This window comes from Bos indicus x Bos taurus, chromosome 18, assembly GCF_003369695.1.
Source record: "Bos indicus x Bos taurus breed Angus x Brahman F1 hybrid chromosome 18, Bos_hybrid_MaternalHap_v2.0, whole genome shotgun sequence".
NCBI lineage: Eukaryota > Metazoa > Chordata > Mammalia > Artiodactyla > Bovidae > Bos > Bos indicus x Bos taurus.
Window position 1 is genome coordinate 40,469,641 of NC_040093.1, and position 20,409 is coordinate 40,490,049.

Below are 20,409 nucleotides of genomic sequence, written 5' to 3' on the forward strand. Positions count from 1 at the left end.
GAGCGCCGGGAAGGAAATGAAACAGAGCAAAACAGACGGTGACCATGGGAAAGCAGGCTGTGTAGTCTATGAGGGGTGACATGCAAGCTGAAATTCAGGTGATACTAAGAAGCCCACCAGGGAGGAAAGGGCAAGGGTTAAGTGTGAAAGGGCTGAGAAGCTGGGGCAGAGTGCGTGCGGGAACAGAGGGCAGCCAGCTGGGAGAGGCAGGCGGGCAGAGGCGGGCGGGGCTTGTTCAACTACGATTCCGATGGGCCTCCTGATGGATCTGCCCTGGAAGGGCATAGCATTGCTTTGGAAGACCTCGTCAAAAGCCACTCACAGAAGGACAAATACTGCATGATTACCATTCTGTGGGGTTCCTGGAGGAGTCAAATTCATAAAGACAGGAACTAAAACGGTGGTTACCAGGGGCTGGAGGGCAGAGGGAATGAGGAGTTAGTCTTTAATGGATACAGAGTTTCAGTTTGGGAAGACGGAAAAGTTGTGGAGATGGATGGTGCGGATGGTTGCACAACTTGGTGGTCCAGTGGTCAAGAATCCACCTACCAGTGCAGAGGACACAGGTTCCATCCATGATCCAAAAAACTCCACATGCCGCACGGGGCAATGAAGCCCGGCTGCTGCAACTACCGAGCCTCAAACAAGAGAAGCCACCGACTGCAACGAGAAGCCTGAGCACTGCAACCAGGGAGCAGCCCCCGCTGACAGCAACTAGAGAAAGCCTGCCTGCAGCAGTGGAGACCCAGCACAGCCAAACTAAATAAAGAATTTAAAAAGTGAATGTATTTAATGCCACTGAACTGTATACTTAAAAAGTGATTACAACGGTAAATTTTACATTATGTATATATTATCAATTAAAAGTAAGAAAACAAAAGCATATGAAAAGATATTTCACATCTTATGTCATCAAGGAAATGCAAATTAAAGCAATGAGGAGATACCACTACACACCTATGAGAATGGCCAAAGTCTGGGGCACTGACAACAGTGACGCTGTGGAGCAACAGGGACCCATTCGTTGCTGGTGGGATGTTAAACAGCACAGCCGCTTCGAAAGTCTGGAGGTTTCCTACAAAACTGAGTATGCTTTTACTGTCTGGTCCAATGATCACAACCCTTGGTATTTACCCAAAGGAAAACTGAAAACTTATGTCCTCACAAAAGCCTATAGTTTAGCAACTTTATTCCTAATTGTCAAAAATTTAGGAGCAACCAAAATGTCCTTCAGTAGGTAAATGGATAAAATGTGGTACTTCAGACAATGGAATTATTCAGTTCAGTTCAGTCGCTCAGTCGTGTCCGACTCTTTTCGACCCCATGAACCGCAGCACGCCAGGCCTCCCTGTCCATCACCAACTCCCAGAGTTCACTCAAACTCATGCCCATTGAGTTGGTGATGCCATCCAGCCATCTCATCCTCTGTCATCCCCTTCTCCTGCCCCCAATCCCTCCCAGCATCAGGGTCTTTTCCAATGAGTCAGCTCTTTGCATGAGGTGGCCAAAGTACTGGAGTTTCAGCTTTAGCATCATACCTTCCAAAGAACACCCAGGACTGATCTCCTTTAGAATGGACTGGTTGGATCTCCTTGCAGTATTCACTGCTAAAAAGAAAACAGCTATCAAAGTGTGAAAAGACACGGAGGAAACTTAAATGCATATCACGGTTACTGTTGTTTAGTCGCTAAGTCATATAGCCCACCAGGCAGCCCTGTCCATGGGATTTCCCAGACAAGAATACTGGAGTGGGTTGCCATTTCCTTTTCCAATGACTAGCTAAGTGAGAGAAGCCAATTTGAAAAGGCTAACTACTGTATGACTTCAACTATATGACCTTTCGGAAAAGGCAAAACTATGATAAAAAATTAGTGGTTACCAGGGGTTAGAGGGAAGAAAAGATGAATAAGTGGAGTGCAGAGGAGTGTTAGGGCAGTGAAAATATTCCATACAATACCATAACGATGGATACACATCATTGTATTTTGGTCCAAACCCATACACCACACACCAAGAGAGAATAAGCCATAATATTATAAACTATAGACTTTTGGTGGTTACAATGTGTCAAAGTAGGCTCATCAGTTGTCACAAATGCACAGTCTGGAGGGGGATGTTAATAGCGAGGGAGCCACCCATGTGTGGCGGCAGGGAGTACACAGGAAATTTCTCTACCCCCCTTTCAATGTTGCTGTGAACCCAACTACTCCAGAAAATTATCTTGAAAGAAAAAAGAAAGATGTTACCCAGAGTCTAATCAAGCTCTAGCCCTGAATCCCGTTTTATAAGAAATACAGGGTCTAGAGGAAGATGAATGATCCCACGAGAAGGCAGATAACTGCAGAAGGTGGAACCTTCCAGGCCTCCAAAAAGACAGCTGTCCGGGGATCAACACATAGTCAATGTTCTTTTTTTTACAAAATGTGGATTAGGGACATTGAAAATTAAAAGTGATTTAAGAGACAGTCAGAAATGTACAATACATAGACTAGTTGAATCCTAATTTTGAGAAACAGTTATAAAAGATCTTTTGAGGACAAACACGGAAATTTATTTATTTTTCTTTTTTCTTTTATTTTTTAAATTTTATTTTTAATCGGAGGATAATTGGTTAACAGTGTTGTGTTAGTTTCTGATGTACAACCACATGAATTATCCATATGTATACATATATCCAGGCATCCCCAGTGGCTCAGCAGTAAAGAATTCACCTGCAATGCAGGAGACACAGGAGATGTGGGTTCAATCCCTGGGTCAGGAAAATTCCCCTGGAGGAGGAGATGGCAACCCACTCCAGTATTCTTGCCTGGAAAATCCCATGGACAGAGGAGCCTGGCAGGAAGCAGTCCATGGGTTGGCAAAGAGTCGACACAACTGAAGTGACTGAGCACACAGGAATACATATTTCCCTTCCCTCGTGAGCCTCCTCCCCACCTCACCCCATCATACCCGTCTAGGTTACCATAGAGCACAGAGCTAAGCTCCCTGAAACCAGGAAATTTAAATGTAATATGATATTAGGGCTTTATTGTTGATTTTCTTAGGTAAGATAAAGACTATAAAGGTGTGTAGGAGGATGTCCTTGTTTTTAAGAGATGCACCTGAAGTTTTTAGGGGTGAAATTCATGATGATCTTATTTTCAAAGAGTTCAGTTCAGGTGAGGTATTCATGTATATGAGTACATATTGATGTGTGTATAGACAGAGGCATGTGGATATGTGTATGTGCATATATGCATATGTATGTATGTACTGCATATACATATAGGTGACGTGCATTCAAGTGTGCATATGCCTACATCTGTGTGTTGTATACATATACATGTGAGTATGTACACTTGGTATGTGTGTGTACGCATGCATGTATATGTGCAAATGTGTGTTACGTGTGTGTGTGTGTATATGGATATACCCGTACAATATCCCAAAGAAAGCAAACACAGCTAGATGTTAACCATGTTACAGTGAGGTGGTAGATACACTGGTGATCTTTAAACTGCTCTAACAACTTTCCTGAAAATGTTAAATGTTTCATAAGAAAACACGGGGAGAAAAGAAGAAATATTTTTTAGATGTGGAAGTGATCTTGTGAAAAATGGACCGTCACTGGAGGGAGAGGCACAGAACTGGTCTAATGGCTTTTCATCTGAACTCGGGGTTTCCTTCCACAGGGCCTCAGGGGGTGGGATCAGGGGCTGCCCACTGGAGAGCACCTTTGTCCCCAGCAACGAGGCAGGGCCCCCAGCCTTTCCTGCTGACTCAGCCTCTGCTCCCCAGTGCCCCATTTCCCTGGGGCTCGGAAAGACGGTGAGCCTCACCTGTGCCAGCCAGCCTGCGCTCCCCCAGCCTGCTCCCCCTGTGCAGGAGGAGAGCCCTGAGTTCACAGACAGGGCTCAGGGGACCAGCTGTCAGAAAAAGGCAAGGGGAGTTTCTCTAGGGCTGAGGGTGCGGAATCCCCGGCAGTTACCAAGGAAGGGGATGTTTTCCCTCTTCATGTGAAGAAGTAGAGCTGCCCTGTGCTTCTGTCCTTCCACAGTGCTGGCAATGCATGGGAGGCTCCCAGATCAAACTCTCCTTTCCCCAAATGTCCTTCTTCTTCTGTTTAAATTTTTTTTTGCTTCTTAAAAAAAAAATGCATAAAAGTGGAAACCACCCATATGTCCATCAGTGGATGAATGGAAACACACACACACAATGGAATATTACTCACCTGAAAAAGGAAGGAAATTGTGAGCTGTGCGACAACATGGATAAACCTCGAAGACATTAATGCTAGGGGAAATAAGCCAGTCACAAAAAGACACGTGCTGGAGGATTCCCGGAGGTATCTATGAGGTACCTAGAGGTGGTCAAATCCATAGGCACAAGAAGTAGAATGGTGATTGCCAGGGGCTGGAGGAGGAGGGGATGGCGAGTTATTATTTGATGGGACAGAGCTTCTCTTTGGGAAGATGAGCGAGTTCTAGAGGTGGAATGCGGCGACAGAAGCACAATGTAAATGTGCTTAATGCCACTGAACTGTGCACCTTAAAATGGTTTAAATCTTTAAAATGACTTAAAGCTTCTGATGTATTGCTGTTTAGTTGCAGAGTCATGCTGGACTCTTTTGTGACTCCGTGGACTGTAGCCTTCCTGGCTTCTCTGTCCATGGGATTCTCTAGGCAAGAATACTGGAGTGAGTTGCCATTTCCTTCTCTAGAGGATCTTCCTGACCCAGGGGTCAAACTCTCTTCTGCTTGGCAGGCAGATTCTTTACCACTGTGTCATCTGGGAAACCCCTATGTATATATTATCTCTACAAAAATATTATATGTAAATACGTATTTACACAAATGCTTAGCTTACATCTGAAAAGATATACAACCGAGTCATCATGTGAGCTGCCCCTAAGGAGGGAACTGGGATAGTGGATGGGGGCAGCTGTTTAGAGGAGGAAAGGTTTGCTTTCCACCAAATACCCTTTTGAGTGATTTGAAGTGTTTTCCATGTGCATGATTGACCTATTCAGAAAGAAAAAAATGTAAATTCATGCAGCCAAAAAAAAGAAAAAGATAGGCTGAAAAGCAATTTTCTCACCTCTGACTTCCCCTCCACATTTCATTTCCCTTTCTCAGAAGAAAAAAGCTTGATGATTTCTTATTTGTCCTTCAAAAACAGTCTATGTAAGCATATATACAAAGGCATTTCTTTGAAAGAAATGGGAGAAAGGCCTAAATAAGGAAGGGAGGAAGGGTGGGAAGGAGGGCAGCATATGTGTGTGTTAAGTCGCTTCAGTCGTGTCCGTCTCTTTGTGACCCCGTGGACTGTAGCCTGCCAGGCTCCTCTGTCCATGGGATTCTCCAGGCAAGAATACTGGAGTGGGTTGCCATGCCCTCCTGCAGGGGATCTTCCCGACTCAGGGATCGAACTTTACGTCTGTTATGTCTCCTGCATTGGCAAGCAGCTTCTTTACCACTACTACTGTTCTATTCCTTGCTTCTCTCACCTGAAATGCATCTTGGAAAAGTCCCTATCTGTAGTCTAGATCAGCCTCGTTCTTTCCAGTAGCCATCTGGTTTTTTGCTGTATGGACCTACCAAAATTAATATAGCTGGTCTGCTTATTGATGGACGTTTTGGGGGTTTTCCAGTCTTTTGCATTTACATGCTGTTTGCTGTTCATGAAAGGGAACACATCTGGTAGATAAATTCCTAGAAGTAGTGTCTGGACTTTTGCTTCCACTGAGAGGCAAAGAGAAAGTCCCTGCCCTGAAGAGCTGCTGCCTCAGAGCTTCCTCTTTTCAGCAAAGCCGGAGGGGCCCTGGAGAGGGCTCCTCGTGGAGCTCTGAGGACCACTCCAGGCTTCTGATTTCTGAGTGGCTGGGATCCCCACCCTGAAATTTTCTGGGGGAACAGCCTGTCACCCCTTTACATGGCAGGGAGGAGATGAGCACCCCCAGACTGTCCCACAAACAGAAGGAAGGATATGCACATTTATCTGAGGGCCTGGGGCAGCAGGTGGACAAGCCTGGGACTTTGTGAGCAAAGAGAATTGGACAAGAGCCTGGCCAAGAGGTGACTTGAGTCCAGAACTCCACCTGGGCCAGACAAGTGGACTGAGAAGCAAGAGGGAAATGGAGAAGGGAGGGTGAGGAAGAAGAAGTAAAAGATTTGGGGATTAATTGGCACAGTGGCAACCACTACAGTAATAAGAGGAAGAAGGAGGAGAAGGAGGAAGAAGGAGGAAAAGGCGAAAAAAAGATGAAGACAGCCCATCGTGAGTGCCAGATGCACTGTGCCTTGTTTTTCATACCAACTGTCTCATCATCCCCCTGCTGAGAAGGGGCCACCATCCTCACCCCCAGTTCTCAGATAAGGAACCTGAGACTCAGAGTCCACAGCCAGTGAGTGGTGAGGCCTGAATTCACACTCAGGTCTGAGGCCAGAGTCTAGGCGCATTCTAATCACTCATCGCTGTAGCCAGACAAGACCGAAGGCACTAGTAAGAGTGAGGAGCCCCATTAGAAGGGCTCAGATGGTGAGAGTCCCTCTCAGGCCAGTGCAGCCAGGGTTACCGGAAGTGCCCTAAGATGAGGAACCAAGGCTTAAAGAATGGAAGCCTGCTGCTAGGGCTACATGGAGTCTGGATTTGATCCTTTCTGTCGTTGTGGTTGTGCAGCCTCCACGTCGTGTCTGACTCATAGCGACCCCATGGACTGCAGCACACCAGGCTTCCCTGCCCCTCGCCGTCTCCCCGAATTTGCCCAAGTTCGTGTCCACTGAAGCGGTGATGCCGTCCAACCATCTTGTCCTCTGTCGCCCTAAGCTTTTTATTTTGTTTTTTGAGATATCATTTATGTACTCTAAAATTCACCCTTTTAAATAGTATAAAGGAAATATATAATTCAGTGGTTTTTTAAATATATTCACAAGGTGTGTGTATCCATTTCCACTAATTCCACAACATTTTCATCACCTCAAAAAGAAGCATAGCGCCCATCAGCAGTCACTCTCCATTTTTCCCCCTCCCCAGACCCTACTTTCTGCTTCTATGAGTTTGCCTTTTATGGACATTTCATATAGATGAAATCAGGCAATAGGTGGCATTTTGTGTGTTTAATTTTAAGTTTTCAAGTTGTATCCATGTTGTAGCATTATCAGCACTTTATTCTTTTTATGACTGAGTAATACTTCCTTATGGATATAACATATTCTGTTTATCCATTTGAATCCTTTCAAATACTTTTGGGCTATTATGAATAATGCTACTATAAACATCTGTGTACAGGCTTTTGTATAAATCTATGTTATATGTGTATCTAAGGAATACACATATTCCTTAGGAAATGAATTCCATAGGAAAAGAATTTCTGGCTCACATAGTAATTTTATGTTTAACTTTTTGAGGACCTGCCGGAGGGGCCTGGTGGGCGACTGTACATGCGGCAGAGAAAGAGTCAGACACTACTTAGTGACTAAAGAGCAGCAACAGCAGAGTGTTTCCAAGGGGGATCTAACATTTTACACTCCCACCAACAATGTGTGAGGGTTCCAATTTTCAATTTTCTTGTGAACTCTTGTTACCATCTTCCCGTTTGGTTATAGCCATCCTGGTGGGTGTGAAGTGGTATATCATTGTGATTTCAATTCACATTTTTCCTAATGACTAATGATGCTGAGTATCTGATCATGTGAATATTGGCTATTTGTATATCTTCTTTGGAAAAATGTTTATTCATACCCTTTGCTTATGTTTTTGTTGTTGAGTTGTAACAGTTTTCTATGTATCCTAATATTTGATCTTTATTTTCTTCCATTCTTTGGCTTGTCTTTTCATTTTATTGAGAGTGTCCTTTGGAGCACAAAAGTTGTAAATTTTGATGATACTAATTTATTTTTTATTTGGTTGCTTATAACAAGGAAAGAGTCATATCTAAGAAACCATTACCTAATCCAAGGGCATGAAGACTTAGCCTTATGTTTTCTTCTTGGTACTTTTAGCTCTTACATTCCCATCTTTGCTTCATTTGGGGGTAATCTTTGTATGTGATGTGAGGTAGGGGTCCAACTATATTCATTTGCATGTGGCTATCCAGTCCCAGCATTCCTTGCTGAAAAGAATCTTCTTTCTTCATGGACTTATCTTGGCACCCTTGTCATAAATCAGTTGCCCCTAAATGGATGCTGTCATTTCTGGACTCTCAATTCTAATCCATTGATCTGTATGCCCATCCTTGTGCCAATACTACTCTGCTATGACTACCGTATTTTCTAATATCCTCAGAGGTTTTTTTAACTTTCAAATGAAATATTTCAAACACAGATAAAATTAAAATAAATTTGGGAACCTACAACCTAGATTTAATAGCAGTTGATATTTTGCTGTGTTTTGGTTCACTTTTTTTTTTCATTAAGAAGTAAAATAGTTTAGGGCTTCCCTGGTGGTTCAATGACAAAGAATCCACCTGCCAATGCAGGAGACACGGGTTTAATCCCTGATCCGGGAAGATCCCACATGCCGCGGAGCAACTAAGTCTGTGTGCCTTAACTATTGAGCCTGTGCTCTAGAGCCCAGGAACTGCAACTACTGAGCCCTCAAGCTACAGCTGCTGAAGTCCACGCACTCCACAATAAGCCGCCGCTTCTAAAGAGCAGCCCCAGCTCACCACAACCAGAGAAAAGCAAGCACAGCAATGACGACCCAGCAGAGCTTATGCTGCTGCTGCTGCTGCTAAGTCACTTCAGTCGTGTCCAACTCTGTGCGACCCCATAGACGGCAGCCCACCAGGCTCCCCGGTCCCTGGGCTTCTCCAGGCAAGAACACTGGAGTGGGTTGCCATTTCCTTCTCCAATGCATGAAAGTGAAAAGTGAAAGTGAAGTCACTCAGTCGTGTCCGACCCTCAGTGACCCCATAGACTGCAGGCTTCCAGGCTCCTCCATCCATGGGATTTTCCAGGCAAGAGTACTGGAGTGGGGTGCCATTGCCTTCTCCAGCAGAGCCTATAAATAAACAAATAAAATTATTCTTTAAAAAGAAATAAAATAGTTTAGATATACCTAAAGTTATCTTATTCCTACCCCCAGTCATTTCCCCTCCCTCTGTCTCCACAGGTAACCACAAACCACCACTCTGAAGTTGCTGGGGTTCCTTTCTGAGGATGCCATTATCCTTTTATAGCCTTTTAGTATGGTATTATTTTGGGGTCTTAATATTTTACGTAAGTAGCATCATACTGACCATAACCTTTTACAACTGGCTTATTTCACTCAAGTTTATGTCTGTAAGCTTTTTTTCCGTGTTGATCCATGTGGATCTAGTACATTGATTTTCATTGTTGTATATAGCAAATTCAACATAGAACTAATCTATTGTGTGTTTCATCCACTCGCCTGGCAGTGGACATCTAGGTTTTTTCCAGATGTTGACTATTACTGAGAGTTCTGTAATGAGTGGACATCCTAGCCGGTGTCTTCCTGTTCTCTTCATCTTTTAGCTCACTTTTTGCTCTAAGCTGGGTTCTCCCCTGAGGACTCTGATTCCCCTGTAGCCTTCTTAGCAAGCCACACTTCTCTCCCTGAGCACCGCATACCACATGACTGGCACAGGAGAGGATCCTCTTCACTCTTCATAGCTCCTCCCAAGCCAGCCATTTTTCCCATCTTCCCCATCAAACTCCCAGATTCTTTGACATGCATGTCAGCAGACTCTCCATCCATTACCCACCCTTTGCTGCAGCCTTGTACACCACTAGTCACTCCCCGTCCCACAGATAATACTAGCTACCAGCTCATTGTCATTCCCTCCAGCATGATCCTGTCATAGTCATGATGATTTCAATAACCAGCCTCTCAGTTCCACGGCCTTCTCTGCTCCAATAAGCTTATCTTCCACCTACTTCAGCCCCTTGCTCCTAAGATACATGTTGACCATATCATTACCAGTAACTGCAGCTGTATAATTTCAGTTTCACATACCCCACTCTCCAACTACCATCACCTCTCAGCCCAGCTCGTCAGCTTGAATATACCATTCCAACAATCCTTCCACCACACTCAAACCAATCCCATCCCTTTCCCCTGTCCCTTGCTCTCCACTCAGGTCTTTGCTTCTCTCCTTATTCAACTCAACTTCCTTGGTCTTTCATTTACAAACATCATTTACCTCAACTCTCTTTCCCAAATAACTTCAACTATCTGCTACCCATTCTTGCTACATCCTAGCAAATCCATGACTGGGTGGAAACAACTCTTCACTCATTGCACTTGCACCAGTGTAGCCGAACGAGGCTGGAGAAAAGCATCCAGTCATGCCACCCAAAAATTCAAGATCTCCCATGGTCCTTCCATTTGCCCCCAAAGTCCTGCTGTATATTCCTGGCTTGTTTGCTTTTGCATCCTCCTAGACTACTTCATCCTTTCTTCCCTTCACTCAAACCTTTAATCCCTCCTCCCTGATCCTACTCTCAACTGATGACCCTGATTCCTCTTTTCCTGAGAAAAGGGAAGTTATCAGAAGAGCACACCCGCCTGCAAGTACGGCATCTACCCATGGATTTCCATCTTCCTTGCTTCTGACTAATCCCCTCTCCTACTCAAGGACGTTACTCCTCAGTTCTCCCGTTCTTTCCAGCATCATCAATTTCCCCCTCTCTACTGTATCTTGCTCATCTGAATGCAACGTACCGTTACTTCCTGCATCTTAAGAAAACGGTGCCTTGACCCCACATCTGCCTCGAAATACTGTCCATTTATAGCAAACCTCAAGAAGCGTCTATCCTTGCAGTTTTCAAGTCCCCTTGTCCTTGCCTCAATATTCCCATGCTGATTCCAAAGATTCCTTTGGCATTCCCTGTGATGGAAGATTCGTGAGAGAAGATCCTTCAGAGAGGGGAGGAGGAGAAGAAACTCTGGAGTACATTGTATTTCAAAGGTATTGGCAGAGGTAAAAGAAGATATTTTTGGTCTGTGTAGGATGTAGAAATTGTTAAACACATGAAGGATATAAAATGTCTTTCGTGGTTTTAAAAAACTATTGGAATTAGGTAAACTAACATGTAGTAAATAATGGAATACTAGATGTGGTAACAAACAACCCCCAAATTATATAATGGCTCAGATATGATTAAAAGTTGACTTCCCATCATGTGAAGTCCGAAATAGGTGTTCCTGGTTAATGGGCAGCTCTTCTCCAAGTGGGGGCAGGTGACTCAGTGATAGAGAATCTGCCTGCCAATGCAGGAGACACAGGTTTGATCCCTGGGTCAGGAAGATCCCCTGGAAAAGGAAACAGCAACCCACTCCAGTATTCTTGCCTAGGAAATTCCATGGACAGAAGAGCCTAGCAGGCTACAGTTCATGGGGTCCCAAAGAGTCCAACGAGACTAAATAACAACTTCTCCAATTGATGACTCAGGGCCCAGGCTCCTTCCATCTGTGGTTCTACTGTAGTTAATAGAGTGCTGTGCTCACCTGCAGGAAGCCAAAGAAGGGAAAACAGAGCAGGGAATGAAGCATGGGAGGCTTTTATGTCCAGACCTGGAAGTTGGGGTGCATCTGCTCTGCTCACATTCAGAATTCAGACACATGGCCTTGCTTAACCACAAGGAAGGGTGAGAAATTATCTAGCTGACTGCCCAAGAAGGAAAGAAAACAGGCTTGATGAAGAGCCAGCCAGTCTTTGCAAACAGTGGAAGTCCTCCAAGGACTTCCAATGAGCAGGCAAGAAGAAGATGATTCATCCTCTAGCATCTTATCCTGAATGAACAGCTTGCTCTGGCCTGGATTCAGAGAGCAAGTCCCATTGTAAAACCACATTTGTTTTTTTCTGGGAAGAAATCCCTTAGAAAAGCAAACAATTCTAACATTCCTTTTATCTCTGCTGCCATTTGATATGTTTTATGGATTTCCAAATACGGTTTTTCAGTGTTGCATAAAAACAAGGGCACCTTAAAGCCTGTAGAGTGTGACTAGTGTGCCTGTACCCTAAGACTAGGACTATGGCATAGCTTCACTTCCAGCTGGCAGCAAGAGCTTGGCTAACAAACTTCACACTCTTGGGACTCAAGCTCCAATTCTGTGGAATGAGTAACCCTTGCCGCGGCCATGTTGTTGGGGAATCAAAGACTTGCTCATTCTCTGCTCCCAGGGATCCTTACAAGAGCCCTTTGGAGCTGAAAGGGCATGAATGGTTATTGCTTATTTCACAGTTGGGGAAAGTCTGAGCTGGAGAGGTGACATGCCTGACTCAGGGAAACCCCACTTCAGTCCCCAGGCAAGAGGTGGTGACTTAAGTTATGAGAGGAGGTAACATCAGAAGAGGGAAGCAGAAAAGCATAAGGAATGGTGTGGAAGGAGGAATGAAGAAAACCCACGAAAGTACATCCCCAAGCCCAGGGTTCTTTCCATACTGCCTCCTAACCCTCACTTTCTTGTGATTTGTTTTCTGTGATGCCTGGTGGTCTAGTCAAAGAGGGAGGACTATAGAGAAGTAGAGTGGGAACTCATGGCATCTGGAATCCCCAGAAGCCTTCAGATAGGAGGCAGATGTAGATCAATATTGCTCCCATGGTCAAAAGCTGCCTGTTTGAGGAAAGGATCCTAAAGGAGGAACCATGAAGTAAAGGAACCCTCCTTTTGCATCCTTTTATTCTGAGCTCCAGGGAGTTGCTGCCCAGGGATGCTGTATCTTCTGCCTAAGCCTGTACCTCTTATCTGAAAAGGGAAGATGATTTAAAAAAAAAAAATAAGTGACAAAACGTTAATCATGAATCAAGGTGATGGGAATATAGGAATTCTTCATACTATTTTTACAAGATTGCTATAAGTTTAAAATCACTTCAAAAACAAATCAGAAGATTATAAGCACCTAGAAGCCCCCTTACGACCTCTTCCAATCAGTACTCCTTCAAGGGATTGCCCCCATTCTGACTCCTAATATCTAGACAGTTTTTCTATTTGAATCATGTAGAAATCATAATTTTGTGTCTGAGTTCTTTCTTTTAAAACTGTGTTGATGGGGGAACTTCCCAGGTGGTCCAGAGGTTGAGACTTCCAGCTTCCACTGTGGAGGGTGAGGGGAGTGAGTATTCGATCCCTGATCAGGGAAGCTCCTCGTGCCACATGTTGAGGCAAAAAAAAAAAAAAAAAAGTGTGAGTGAGATTCAGCTATGCTGTTTGCTTTTTTTCAATTCACTCATTCTCATTTCTCTCTAGCATTCCATCGTAAGAATTCATCATATAGGGGTGGGATTTCCAGAATGACTGAGAACCTCTGAAAACCCTCACTCCAAAAGATCAATGGTAAAGCTATGCAAAATAGCCAAAAGCAATCATTTGAAAACTGGAGATTTATCAAAATCATCCATGGTAGGCAGAATAATGACCTCACAAAGATGTTCATGTCCGAATCCCCAGAAACTCTGAATACATTGTTACACGGCAAAGGGGAATTAAGATTGCAGATGGAATTAAGTTTGTTAATTAGCTGACATAAGATAAAGCTCTTCCTTCATTGGAAGGACTGATGCTGAAGCTTGAAGCTCCAATACTTTGGCCACCTGATGGGAAGAACTGACTCACTGAAAAAGATCCTGATGCTGGGAAAGATTGAAGCCAGGAGGATAAGGGGATGACAGAGGATGAGATGGTTGGATGGAATCACTGTCTCAATGCGCATGAATTTGAGCAAGCTCTGGGAGTTGGTGATGGACAGGGAGGCCTGGGGTGCTGCAGTCCATGGGGTCACAAAGAGTTGGAGATGACTGAGTGACTGAACTGAATTGAACTGACTGATAATATAAATGCGGGCAGTCTCTAGAAGCCGGAAAAGGTAAAGAAATGCATTCTCCTCTAGGGTCTCCAGAAGAAAGTAGCCTTGTTGATACCTTGATTTTCTTTTATTTTTTTTCCAAAGATATTTATTTATTTATTTGGCTGCTTTGGGTCTTAATTGTGGCATTCAAGATCTTTGTTGCATCACGAGGAATGTTCTGTTGCGGAGCTCAAATTCTCTAGTTGTAGCTCAAGGGTTTAGTTACTCTGAGGCAATGGGGATCTTGGTTTCTGAGTCAGGGATCAAACCCATGTCCCCTGCATTGGAAAGCAGATTCTTAACCACTGAACCACCAGAGAAGTCCCATTTTGATTTTAATGAGACCTATTTTATATTTCCGACCCATAGAACCATAAGGTAATATACTTTTATAATTTTAAGCCACAAAGTTTGTGATAATTTGATATAGAAGCAACAGAAAACTAATATAGCATACAAGAAATTGAGAAACATTTACTTAAGAAAATCAACTAAACTTCAGTTAGGAGAGTATACATCCGTGGTGTTCAACCTGAGGCTATGTCCATATTTCTCCTCCCTCAGCTTCATGATATATTAATAGAAGGTCTATCAGAGTGGTGGTAAAGAGGTGACTGTATTGGAGCAGAGTGCAGAAAATTCCATGCCAGAGGCATTATCAAAAGCAATAGTGATCTCAGTGTCATGCAATCAGAGAGACAAATATCAAAGTTAGTCTAAGGTCTCTGTACTGGTTAGGAAAAGCAATAGACCAACAGGTCAGCCAAAAGTTTTAACAGGGATATCTGGAGAACAAGACAGCCAAAGTTCTCAGTAAGATTTTACTGGCAGGTGATGTGCATACGAAAGACTGAACAAATCTCAGGAGATATTGGAGGTTAGAGCAAGCTACTCAGCATGAGCCTTGAAAACACACGAATTAAAATCTGGAATAAACTTGTAAACTAGCTGTACCCTGAATATATACCTCAAAACACAAATAGATCATTCAGCAAATGGTAGAAGTCTTATTGGCTCAAGAGATTTAAGCACAACTTATGGCCAATCATTGGATAACCATCAAAGAATGCTGACCCAGAGGCAACCCCTAGTACTAGGTTTATAAAAACAAGAATAAAAAATAACTGAGCAGAGACATCAGCAGCCACATGCTTGGAGGAAACAAAATCCATAAAATTAGTCCAGAGAAGTCACCAAAAAAACAGAAAAGAAACTAACAAAAAACAGACAACAATAAACAGCCCCAGTGATAGGGAAGAGGTAACAGAAACCAGAGCTGCTGCAATATATGGTCTAAAACAGCTAGCTGTCAGCAAAAAGCAAAACAGTCAACAGAAACTGTCTTTGGGGGGATCCATATGTTAGAAGACAAAGTCCTCAAAGGAGCTATTATAAACATATTCAAAGAACTAAAAGATCATGTTTAAATAAAGGAAAGTATGCTGACAAAGATTTATCAAGTAGAAAATAATAACAAAGACAAAGAAATTATTTATTTACTTTATTTTTGGTTGTGCTGGGTCTTCACTGCTGCATGGCCTTCTCTAGCTGCTGTGAGCAGGGACTACTCTTTGCTGGGGAAGGTAGGTTTCTCATCGTGGTGGTTTCTCCAATTAAAAGCGGAGTTTGAAGAGTGGATTTTTAAAAGTATGATCCCACTATATTATGTATACAAGAGATACACTTTCCAGCCAAAGATACAGATATTTTGAAAGTAAAAGGATGAAAAAGATACAAAATGCAAAAGAGATATAAATATTAAAGAAAGCTAGAGTATCTATAAAATCAGGTAAAGTAGACTTTGAGGCAGAATTTGTTACTAAAGTCAAATAAGAGTATTTTATAGTGATAAAAGGGTCAATCAATCAGGAGGACAATCATTATAAACATATACTCACCTAACAGTACTTCAAAATACACAGATCAAAAATTGACAGAATCCAAGGGATAACTCAACAATAATAGAGACTTCAATGCCCCATTTTCAATAATGAATATAAACAGGTAGAAGATCAATAAGAATATAGAAGACCTGAACAATACTATAAAATAACTGAAACTTACAGACATCTATAGAACATTCTACCCAACAACAGGAGAATAAAGATTATTCTCAAGTGTATGTAGAACATTCTTCAGGATACCATATGTTAAGCCATAAGACAAGCCTCAACAAATTTTAAAAGACTGAAATGATCCAAAGTATGTTTTCCAACCACCATTAAATATAATAACAGAAGGAATTTTTGGAAATTCAGAAACTTAAAATTTAAACAACAAATTCCTAAATAACCAGTGAGTAAAAAAGAAATCACAAGAGGAAATTAGAAAATACCTTGAGTTGAATGAAAACAAAAGCACAAAACATCAAAACTTAGGAGAACTTCCCTGGCGGTCCAGTGGTTAAGAATTCGCCTGCCAATGCAGGGGACAGGGGTTCGGTCTCTGGTCTGGGAAGATTTCACATTCCTCGGGGCAGCTAAACCCATGTGCCACAGCTACCTAAGCCCCCGCTCCACAAGGCAATGAGAAGTTATGCACCATAACTAGAGAGAAGCCCTCACTGGCCACAACTAGAGAAAGCCTGAAGACCCACCACAGCCAAAAGGAAATAAACAAATACTAAAATATTTACAAAGAAACTTGGAGAATACTGCTAAAACAGTGCATGGAGGGAAATTTAAAGATGTAAATGCCTATTTTTAAAATGGAGAACGATCTCATCAATAACCTAAACTTACATCATGAGAAACTAATTTAAAAAAAAAAGAAAACTAAATCAAAAGCAAGCTGCAGGAATGAAGTAACATAGATTGAAGGGAAATAAATAGAAAAACAACAGAGAAAATCAATAAAACCAAAGGTTGGTTCTTTGAAAATATTAACAAAAGTGACAAACCTTTAGCCAGGCTGACCAAGGAGAAAAGAGAAGACATAAATTAACAAAATCAGGGATGAAACAGGAGGTATTCCTACCTAGAAAATACAGTCAGCAATTGTATGACAATAAATTAGATAACCTAGATGAAATGGACAAATTCCTAGAAAGACACAAAACTAAGAAAGAAATAGAAAGTCTAAACAGATAAATAACAACAAGCCAAAAGACTGGATTAGTAATCAAAAAGTTTCCCACAACGAAGAGGCCTGGCCCAGGTAGCTTCACTGGTGAATTCTGACAAAAGTTTAAGGAAGATTGAACACCAATCCTCATATTTTCCAAAAATAGAAGGGAATACTTCCCAACTTATTCTATTGAGATAGTCTGGGACTTGGGAACCTGGCATTCAGGGCCCTTCCCTGGAGTGCTTGCACCTGGACAAATGCCTCCTGAAGCAACAGAATACCAAGAAAAAATGAGGGGCTAAAAATAGCTGCATACATGCACAAGGAGGGCAAATTATGTATAAGATACAAGAAAGCCAAAAACCAACTGCCGTTTCTGAGGTGCCAGGAGCAAAAGCAGGGTACTGCACATGATCCCTGCACACAGCACCACCAAGACAGCACACCGAAGCCATCCCTCTGATGACCACTGATCACCCCACTACCCTCACCCCATTGAGGAATCAGCCCGCCCTCCTCAGACAGCAGGCAAGGACACTTGTTTCTTGTTTTCACTCCCTTGTGCTGCAGCCCATAAAGCCTTGCCTGAGTTTCTCATCCGGCCTCTTACCAACTTCCACTGATTGAAGAGTTCAAGTACCCGGCTCAATAACAAAGGGAAGCCAACACTGTGCTTGTGTGTGCTCAGTTGTGTCTGACTCACTGTGATCCCATGAAATGTAGCCTGCCAGGCTTCTCTGTCCACAGGATTACACAGGCAAGAATATTGGAGTGGGCTGCCATTTCCTCCTCCAGGGCATCCTCCCAACCCAGGGATCAAACTCACGTCTCCTCAGTCTCCGGCTTTGCAGGTGTATTCTTTACCACCAACTTACCTGGTAAGCCAGAAGCCAATATTACTCTGATAGTAAAACCGGAAAGACAGAGCACACCCCCAAAAATTAAGGAATAAATAAAACTAAGAAAACCAACATCCCTTATGAATCTAAACGCAAAAAAATCCTAACATTAAAAAAAATTAGCCAACCAAATTCAGCAAAACACAAAAAGAGTTAACTATGATCAAGTGGAATTCACGTCAGGGATACGTGGTTAGTTTAACATACAAAAGCAATCAATGCAATATGCCATATTAACAGAATAAAGAACAAAAACCACATAATCATCTCAGTGGATCCAGAGGAGGAATTTGATAACATTCCACACCCTTTAATAACAAAAAATTATTCAACAAACTAAAAACGGAAGGGAACTTCCTCAATCTAATAGAGGGCAACCATGAAAAACCCACAGTCAAAAAAAAAAAAAAAAAACCCACAGCCAACACACACTTAATGGTGAAAAATCGAATGCTTTCCCCCTGAGATTTGGAACAAGACAAGGATATTTCTTGTCAAGAAATTAAGCAACAAAAAGAAATAAGAGGCACTCATACTGGAAGGGAAGAAGTAAACATAATCATATATACAAAAAATTCTAAGGGGATTACAAAAACACCCAAAACAAATAAAACTACAAAACCATAGCAGAAACAGTAGTAATCCTGTTGACTGCAGTGTAGAAGATCAACATATGAAAATCACCTGCATTTCCATATGCTTATGAACAACCCACAAATGAACAATTCCATTCACAGCAGTATCAAAAGAATAAAATACGTCAGAATAAATTTAACAAATACAGTGCCAGATTTCAAAAGTGAAAATTATATCTTTGCCAAGACGGGTAGAAATCTAAATAGAGAGATATTCTACGTCTATGGATTGGAAGGCTCATTATTTACGGGAAATCCTCTTCTATTTGATCAATAGAACTAACTCAATCCTTATCAAAATTCAAGCAAGTCTGTTTCCTTTCCACACAGATTGACTGTGGCTGCTTCTAAAGTTTATATTAAAAGGCAAAGGGCCTAGAATAACAAAAACAATCTTGAAAAAGAAAAACAAAGTTAGAGGACATAACCTTCCAATTTCCAAACTTGCTACAGCAATAAAGAGAGTGTAGAACTGAATAAGGCTAGACAGATCAATGACACACAAGTGAGAGCCCAGAAATAAACTCTGACATTTACAATCAGTTGGTTTACAACCAAGGAGCCAAGAGGCAACTGGCTACCTGCAAAGAAAAGAACGAAGCTGGACTCCCTACATCACACCATTCACAAAATTTAACTCAAAATGAATGAGACCTAACATAGAGTTAGAACCATAAAACCCTTAGGACAAAATCTTGGTGACCTTGGGTTAGGCAAACATTTTGTCACCAGCAAAATCCACTGGGGTCCCAGGGAAAAATAAGAGAATTTAGGTGATCAGGTCTCATTTCTTTTGTGCTTAGTTTCCAATTGCCTGTAAATGGTCTTGCCCTTAACACAAGGGACTAGAGTTTCCACCATAGAATGGCTGTGCCCAACACCTCCAGCTTGGCAGGGCTGTATGAAGAGCATGCACAGGGCGCTTCAATTCAAGATGGTGGGGGGTGGGGCAGCGTGTGCATAGACCCTTCACCAGGCACTGCAATCTGGAGCGTGAGCAACACTCCTGTGCCAGACCCATAAGAACCGCCGCCTTCTGCACTTGAGCATAACCCTATAAGGCAGCCCTCCCACAGCCTTTCACTGAGAAAGGGAGCTGTGTACTCTAGAGTCAGGGCTTACACCTGTCCCTTCTTTGATTTGATCAAAGCCTAAAACATCCCTTTGCTTCTATTGGCACAACAAACATGGGGAAGGAGAAGCCTTGTTGGGGCTCTCCTCGGAAGGGGTGGTAACAGTTTCTTAGATACAACAGCAAAAGCACAATCCACAAAATTAAAAATTAATTGAATTTCATCAAAATGTAAAACTGTATGAGTCACCATCACTGGAAGAAAATATTGGCAAATTATACATCTGCTTGAAGATGTGTATCCAAAATATAAAGAACACTTTATAGAATACCACTCAAGAACACAAGTAACCCAATTTAAAAAATTGGCAAAGCAACTGAACAGATATTTCATTTAAAAAGCTATATGAGCATCCAATAAGCATATATTAAGATGTTCAATGGGGTTTACCCAGTGGCTCATTGGTAGAGAATCCACCTGCCAAGGCAGGAGACTTGGGTTCCTGAGTCAGGAAGATTCCCTGGAGAAGGAAATGGCAACTCACTCCAGTATTCTTGCCTGGGAAATCCCATGGACAGAGAAACATGGCAGGCTACAATCCATGGGGTCAAAAAAGAGTCAGACACAGCTTAGTGGCTAAGCAACAACAAGGTGTTCGATATCATCAGTCATTAGAGAAGTATAAGCTGCAATGAGATACTACTTCATACCACAAGAATGATGAAAATTAAAAAAAGACAGATAATAACAAGTGATAGCAAGGATGAAACTAGAGTCCTCAATAATTTGGAGGAAATGTAAAATGGTACATTCAGTTTAAAAAACAGTTTGGCAGTTTCTTAAGAAGTTAAATATATGTGTTTTTCTATATGACCCAACAATTCACTCCTCGGAACATTTACCCAAGAGAAAGGAAAATTATATGTCCACACAAAGCTTAAATATGA